The sequence below is a fragment of the Uranotaenia lowii genome, chromosome 2 (assembly GCF_029784155.1).
Source record: "Uranotaenia lowii strain MFRU-FL chromosome 2, ASM2978415v1, whole genome shotgun sequence".
Classification (NCBI taxonomy): domain Eukaryota; kingdom Metazoa; phylum Arthropoda; class Insecta; order Diptera; family Culicidae; genus Uranotaenia; species Uranotaenia lowii.
The window spans coordinates 373,832,424-373,841,424 of NC_073692.1; positions in this window are offsets into that span (position 1 = coordinate 373,832,424).

The window sequence follows — 9,001 nt, forward strand, 5'->3', positions numbered from 1 at the left end:
TATCATGGAAGTGGTTGCCTCACAAGCACCTTCATACTCGACCAATCATTTTCGGGTCCTAAAATCTTTTAAGGTAACTTAACTTTTTGAGTCATTTAATTTGCTACGATTATTTTCATTTCTTTTAGGTATTTATATACATTAAACCGGCAGTTCTAGCGGGAATGTGGAGAGGTTTAAAGTCCAGATGGTTTTTGCTCCGAAAATGCCCAGCACTCGGACAAGAGGTTTTATATTCCAGGAAAAAAGCGTATAGCGCTGCTTGGGATCATTCTGCTACGGTGGCAGTATCCGGAAAGAAATGTTTTCGGACCCGAGTCATTTCCAATGTTCCAGCAGTTCCACTGCCGATCAAAAAGTTTCCCTAAAATAGGCTGCTAATCCAATTGGTCAAATGATGACGTTTACCCTGAAACTGGTAAGACGCTTTTATTTTTAGTTTATATATAGGACACACCTATAAATCAACTATTAGCAACAGATAGGGTAGTACCACTGACCACACTGACTTGATACTTAGAACAAAACTTCAACCATTTTCTGTCTAATTTTTTGTTGTCAGATTTTGCATGTTCGCAATACCGACGGCAGGTGGCAAACCTGAAAAATTTGACAAAAAATGCCCTGTTGGAAAAATGGTCCTGTTTAGCCCGATTTTATCGTAGAAATTGCGTGTTTTATTTTTAAAGTTGGGTGGCATTTCCTAACTGGGATAGCATTTCTTCAAATCGATCGATGCGCACTCTGAATCGACATTGCGTACTGTTGGAAAAATTATCCAGAAAACGAAATCGAGTGTCCAGTCAGTATGGTGAGTTGTAGTACTATTAGTTTCTTGTAACTTGGCAAACTTGTTAAATATCAGCATGGTCAATCTTGACCCGAATGACAATTATTGTTTAAGGGTCTTTAATAAATATTAATAATAATAATTGATAGCATGCCTCCATCATTTAAATAAATTAAAGGCTATCAGCATCAGAAGAATGTAAGTGTCAAAATGATTAATTTTATGTTAATCGATTCTTCATATCTCAAATTAGTAATTTGTGCAAAACTCAGATGATTGTCATTTTTGTAACACTTTACTGAATTAAACCTGCTCGATTTAGAACAATATATGAGTAACTTAGCACTTTGAAACGCGTTTTCTCGAAACTATCATCTGGGCACTTACATTCCTCTGGTCCAAAACGAAGATTTTTGAAAAAATCTTGAAAAATTCGGGAAAAAAAGTTACGCATAAGTTTCGCATCGTTTCAACTACTCCGAGAATCGAAACCGGCAGTCCATGGATGGAATACATTCAGGCGTTTAATCAAGTGCGATATACACCATCGCTCCCATTATATTATATTATATTGCATTGACTAGCAGTTGCATATACCAAGGCGCTTTAATAACCTCGCAAAGCAACGTGAATATAGTCTATCGTATTTGAAGGCGATATTCATAACACTGCCACATAATAACAAGATTGATTAAAGTTATGTTTTTAAGTTTGCTATCACGCCTTAGGAGTTTTGATTGACATAAGCTGGTACACAACAAATATGAATGCGAAAATTTTCATACATGGTTATGAAAGTGTTGCAAAGTTTTGCTAAAAACTAAAGCTCGTTTATATAAATTTGAAAGCACATTGATGTCAAATTTTGCTATAACCGGAAATTAAGTGATGCCTTATAATGGTCTAATTTTGCTCTCCAAGCTCTCGTAAATCGAGGTGTAGTTAGGGTCTCAGTTTTAGCAAAATAAGGCATCAATTTGCTAACCAAGTATGAAAATTTTTGCTCTCATTTTTGCTGTGTACCACCTTATGTCAAGCAAAATGAGAGCACATTCGGCTCTCAGGGCGTGATAGCAAAATTTGCTATAATTTTGCCATAAAAGTCTGCTCGGGCAATAAAGTTGCCTACTTGAAGGCGCCATTCAATTACGGTCAATTTTTTTCCATTCACTCATCTTTTTTTAAATTGCATACAATGTTACTCATATGATTTGCATTGATAGTTAAATAATTTAGCAGATAGTCGGCCTCTCTCTTATAGGTCAACAGGACCCAAACAATTTCACGGGTATCTTTTACGATATGAATTGCAATGAGTTTCGAAAGCTTATCAGCTTGAAATTAATTTTCTATATGCTAGCAGAAGCGTTTAGAAGAATTGAAAAAAATACTCACTGATTAAACGGCTTCACTTCAATGAATTCAACCTCGTGTTGTTTTTGTGTGGGACCATCATCACAACACATACTATCCGCGTCGATTTTGGGCTACAGGGGGTTTCACAATTTTACCATCAAAATCGCTTTTTCCTTCAATGCATATTGCTGATATGTGGTTATGGTTCGTCAGCAGATCTACAGCGTGCCCGATTATCTAAAAACCGAACTGTAGATCTGTCCCTGTGTTACGTCGACACACAATATGTTCCTGGTTGAACATCTTTGCGACTATTGAGCTGCTGTCCGTTCCTCAACCACACTTAACATCAAACTTTGTCAGGAGTATGAGCACAAACATAATATCAACACAATTGTGCTTGGCGGTGGAGTTATTTGGCCGATGTTCTGAGTAGAAGTTCACTGCTTGAGAAAGAAAATATTTACAGGTTTTGTTTGAAAATAAGATCACTTCATACTTCTAACCTGGAATGACTGTTGAACCTCCGTCCAGCTCCATTGTTCATCTGACCAACTCGATCAATCTTGATTACTAACTGTCTTCAGAATAAATGAACAATTATCGGCCTTTTTCGTTTTGCACCATTGCTCGGTTTCTGCGCTGCCACCAATATTGTTATCATCTAAAACAGCAAAGCAAAAGTGTAATAGAGATTTTCAACGGGAGTGGGAATATGGTAACCAAATTTCGGTACAGCTGCCGTACCGTTTGGACGGTTGAATGTTTCCGGAATAAGAGATCTTGTTACGAAAGTCCACCACATCCAATAGTTGCCGAATAAATGCAGATCACCTGAAAGATAAACAAAAAAAAAAAGGGAAAATCATATAGATAATAACACGAATCCATGGAAAGCTACCTTATTTTTTATAGAAACAACCAGCTCTGGTGGCATTTTTTTGATTGCCTCCAGGATGCTTAGCAGGAAGGACAGGAACTTTGCCCAGGTGGAGAACTTTCTCAGGGTATCCAAAACTGGACAATCTTTATAAACGTTCAGTAGCTGCACTTGTTCTGGTTGTATTACCCGAACATGAGGCGACGGATCGACCGAAGTAACCGGATAGTGTTTGGGCATCACGTTGGATTTCGTTTTGTTCTGACCACTAGTTTGTTATGAATAGAAGGATTGGCCCGAGGTAATTAAATTCAGCACACAACACACTCCACGACGTCGTTAACTCGACTTTTCCTACGGAACAACAAGGCTACAGCGCAGCATGCAAAACAAACAAAAAGAATTGAGCCAACCGCAAAACAAAACAAACCTTCATTTGACGTTTCATTTATTTCTCGCGTAACATTTCAAACGGGTGAAACTAGCGTTTCTCGTACTGAGAAAAAAATGCGTTTGGAATTTCGAAATATCTAATCTTGGGAGAGTGACCAGGTTGTTAATTCCTGTGAAAAAAAGAAATATTCAATCAAATCCTACTTAAAAGTTCATCAGCAGATCATGAAAATCAACAGAAATTCGAAAAAAAACTTATTGTTCGTTGGATATTTGTCTGTAAATTTGCGAGATCCAACCTTCTGTTTTTCGATTCCTTATGACTGAGTTTCGTCGAACTGGAAGTTTAGCTCTTTTAAAATGCTAGATACGATCCGTATTCTTTTTCACAAGTTTTCATCACTCGATAGCGTTGCACCTTCCGGGCCAAAAACGAGCATAATCGAGTTTTGCCTTCCCTTATAGTTGGTGTGCGTGTTTTCGATAGTGTCAAATGTAAAATCACGCTGTGAAAATTCATCAGCTGGTTTGTTTTCGTCCTATACAATTTGTTTACATCGAACTGTCAAAATACACGATAGTATTGGTGGGAGCACAAGCAACACTGGATCCACTGGATATTTTCAGAATGTGCCACCGTTAGCGCTCAGTTAACTACCGGTGCAAAACTGTGCATAAACAGCGAAATGTGCACTACGGGTAGTGCACCGGTGCACATGATTATTCCAAATCGTTAATGTCAATATCGATAAAAAGTATTTGTTTTAGGGTAAGGGTAATTTGAAAAACTGCCTTCAATTGTTTTTTTTTAATTAAAAAAATTTTCAGCATTATTTACAGCTTAAGAATAATTTTCTTTTTTATTCCTTTCACAAGTTGTTTTCTTTTAAAAATGAGCATTTTAATTTTTTTCGTTTCGAAAATTACTTATTTTCTGTGTTTAACGGAAATTCGAAAATGAAAAAAACATTTGGATTATAAATTTTTTCCTGGTTTTCTTTCACAGAATTTTATAGCTGTTACTGTTTTAAAAATCAAAGGTTTTTCAATATGTGTTTCACTGTTCGATTCAGATTTTTTACAACGCTTATGAATTTTGAAAACTTTCTTTTTGCTCTATGGAAATTAGTGAAACCTTAATTATGTCATTTGCTATCGTTTCGAATTTAACATAAAATTATGCTTACAGCTTGCTGTTGATAGCTAAACTTGCTTATCTTTTGCTATCAAATAGAAATTATTGCATCCTTGATGATGCCTAGTTTTGCTATACTTAATTTTTCAACAGCTCATTATGCTCTTAGTTCGCTGTTAACACCTTTTTTTGGTCTCAGTTTGCTATCGATTTTGGCATCAGAGTCTGCTCGGGTCTCCTGTGTTGATCTCCATCGACTTGGTCTTTCCGACATTGACTTTGAGACCTGCTGCCTTGGAACTTTCGGTGAGGTCGTCGAGTTTGCTCTGCATATCTGGATGTGTTTGGGCGAGCAAAACAATATCGTCAGCCAGGTCAAGGTCGTTCAGTTGCTCCATTGTTGAAGGATTCCACGGCAATCCTCGGTTCGGTGCACAGTCAATCGATCCAATCAGAATCTCATCCATTACGATTAGAAAAAGTAGCGGTGATAGAATACATCCTTGTCTCACTCCAGCAGTTACCGGGATTGGTTCGGACAAGACACCGTCGTGCAAGACCTTGCACGAAAATGCCTCATACTGTGCTTCGATGAGATGGACTAGTTTCTCTGGGACCCCTCGTCGCCTTAGAGCCGCCCAGATGTTTTCATGGTAAAGTCGGTCGAATGCTTTTTCGAAATCAACGAACACCAGCAGAAGAGAGTCCTGGAATTCGTTGATTTGTTCCAGTATTATTCGTAGCGTTGTGATGTGGTCCACACATGATCGTCGAGATCGGAATCCAGCTTGTTGCCGTCGGAGTGTAGCGTCTATTTTCTCCTGGATCCTGTTCAGAATCACTTTGCAGAGTACTTTGAGGGTTGTACAGATCAACGTTATGCCTCGCCAGTTACCGCACTCTGTCAGGTCTCCTTTCTTCGGGACCTTTACGAGGATACCCTGCATCCAGTCGGCCGGGAATGTTGCAGTATCCCAGATGTCAGCGAAAAGACGGTGCAACATTTGTGCTGACAGGGCAGGGTCGGCTTTCAGCATTTCAGCAGGGATGCAATCGATCCCAGGTGCTTTGTTGGATTTCATGTTTTTGATTGCCGCTTCTATTTCAGCCAGCGAAGGCGCTTCCGATAATAATAATAATAATATGAGTTTATTAATGAAAAGCACATAAATGGCTATGAACATTAAAATTTACAATTTAAAAAAAAAAAGACTTATGCTAAAGCTATTACAATACTTTCATTTTTGGTACTAAGTTTTTCTAAATTTCGTTAATAAGTGAAGTGTTTTTTAGGAATCTGAACAGATCTTCAATTTTCTTAGGATCTTCTCCTAAACTGCTCATAGTTATACCATATTGGTTCCTGGATGAACTATACGTTTGACAGTCGTTTAAAATGTGTTCTATAGTCAAATTACAATTACAGTTAGTACACTCTGGAGGAAGTTCACGCTTAAAAATGTATTCATGAGTTAATTTACTGTGGCCGATTCGCAAACGAGTTAAGATTATGGAGTGCTTTCGAGGTGTTTGGTTTGAAGAGATTCAGAGTTTTGTTGAGAATTTGATTCTACGTAGTTTGTTATTGCTCATACCATCCCAATGTTTCTGCCACTCCTCAAAAACTAAGGATTTAATCTTAGTTATGAAGTCAGTTGTTGTAATGCTTGGATTGATAATAGGTAGGTTCGTTGCTTCTTTTGCTAGTTTATCAGCACGTTCATTCCCATCTATTCCTACATGACTAGGAATCCACAAAAAAGTTATGTTTTTATGTTTTCTTCCAGCTATGGAAAGTAGCTCGTGAATATCCTGAATGATTGGGTTCGTACTATAAACATCTTCTATTGCTTGAAGTGAGCTTAAAGAATCAGTAGCTATCACAAAGTTTAACAGTGTTTCGTTATCTATTGAAGCATTCAGTGCATGTTGCAGTGCTATCAACTCAGCTGAGAAAACCGTAGTATAATCGTGTAATCTGTACTGCCATTCAAAGTTCAAGTTGTACGCTGCACATCCTACTTGTGTACTCACTTTAGATCCATCAGTAAAAATAAAACTAAACGTACGATACTCCGAAACTTTTGCCAAATATTCTTGACGGAATTCTAAGGCAGAGGTTTGTGCTTTAGTCAGGTTCGTTAAACTATAATCAATATGAATTCTAGGATTTGACCAAGGAGCATATTTGTGATATCCACGTTGTAAAATTTTAACTGGAGTGAGCTGGTATTTGAAATAGAGGTGTTTAAATCGTTGAACCAAACCACGGTTTCCCTTTCTGTTTTGAGTAGAAACGTTTTCTAAGGCTTTTTTGAAATGTTCATGTAAGGGGTGATTACTAAGGGACAGTATTTTTACACCATAAGCAAGGGTTTGACTCTCTCTTCTGTAGTTCAATGGTAAAATGCCTGCGTCTACCAGAATACTGTCTGTGGGGCTGGTTCTATAAGCTCCTGTTGCCAGTCGGATACCCATGTGATGAACTGAATTTAATTGTTTTAAAATCGAGTTTTGAGCAGTATTATAAATTATAGATCCATAATCAAGTCGTGATATTACCATCGTTTTGTGAATTTTAAGTAAAGATTTTCTACTAGATCCCCATGATGTGTGCGAGAGAGTTCTGATTATTTTAACTGCTTGCAGGGCTCTAGCTTTAAGTTGTTTCACGTGATTTGTCCAGACAAGACGACGATCAAAATTCATTCCTAAGAATTTCATTGTTGATACTTCTTCAATGAGCTCATCTTTAAAACGAAGGTTTATTGGAGAAACACATCCACGTCTTCGACAAAAATGCATGATTTTGCTTTTAGTTACAGATATTTTGAATCCAGTATCATTTGTCCATTGATATAAATTGTTCAAAAACATTTGTAATTTTGTTTGAATTTGGTTTAGGTCTTTCCCTTTCATATAAGCTACGAAATCATCAGCAAAGTGCATTCTTGATACTGGGGATTGGCAGATATTTTTTATAGAATTTATTGCGACTAGAAATAATGTTACACTCAAGACAGACCCTTGAGGGATTCCATTTTCTTGAGGGACCAGAGATGAAAATGTACTCCCAATTGCTACTTTAAATTTGCGATTTTCCAGAAAATTTTTCACAAAGTGTAATATATTTCCTCTGACTCCGTATGATGATAGTTGTTGAAGAATATTATAGGCCCATGTTGTGTCATATGCTTTTTCAAGATCGAAAAAGATGCAAACTAGGTGTTCTTTATTTTTGAAAGCATCCTGAATGGAGTTTTCAAGCATTGCAAGGTTGTCTACAGTGTTGCGATACTTTCTAAATCCTGATTGGGTACTATCTAAAATGTTGTTTGATTCAAGATACCACAAAAGTCGACGATTGGTCATTTTTTCTAAAAGTTTGCACGGGCAACATGTTAAAGATATTGGTCTGTAATTAGATGCATTCAAAGGATTTTTATTTGGTTTTTGTATTGGAATCACAACGGATTCTTTCCACGTTTTTGGAAAAGATCGGGTGTTCCAAATATCATTGTAGAGATTAAGTAAATGTTGGACAGCATCAATTGGTAATTTCTTCAGCATTTCGTAGTGTACTTCATCATTACCAGGAGAGGATCCTTTGCACGTTTTCAGAGCTGCTTGAAGTTCGGTAAGGGTAAAATCAGAATTCAGATTTGTGGGAATATATTCTTCAAAAATAATTTGATTGAGTGACTCGGTATTTATTTTGTGTTGGAGAAAAGAATAAGAATAGTTAGAGGAACTCGAGATTTTAGAAAATGTGTTTGCTAGTTCTTCAGCGATTTCCGTTGCATTTGTTAATAGTCCAGAATCATTTTTAAGTGAAGTAACACCTTGATATTTTGTTTTTCCTGCAATTTTACCTATTTTAGACCACACTTCTCGAATCGAAGCTGAAGAGTCGAGAGTGGAAACATAATTTTGCCACGACTCGCGTTGACTCTTTCTAATTATTTGCCTAGCTTTGGCCTTAGCAATTTTGTATTCCTTTTCAGTTTCTTGAGACATATGAAGGTTAAACTGTCGAAGTGCACGTTTCCTATTTCTGATACAGTTAGCGATATCTCGATTCCACCACGGTGGCTTACATTTCTTAATAACTGATGATGTTTTTGGGATAGTTTGGGTTGCACATTCTACCATACAACGAGAGAAATTTTCTATGGCGATTTCAGGATAAGTATTTGGGATTTCAGAAAGACGGTTGCTCACAAGTTCTTGATACATATTCCAATCCCCTGAAGTAGTGATCCAACGGGGACGCCGTGTTGTTTGTAGTTGGCGTTTTAATGGTGTTATGATAATTGGAAAATGGTCACTTGAACACAAGTCTGTAAACACAGACCAGCTGAAGTGTTGCATAAGTGACGAAGAACCAAATGTTAAATCAATGCTGGAGTAGGAATTATAAGCTAAGCTATAGTGTGTTGGTGAGCCA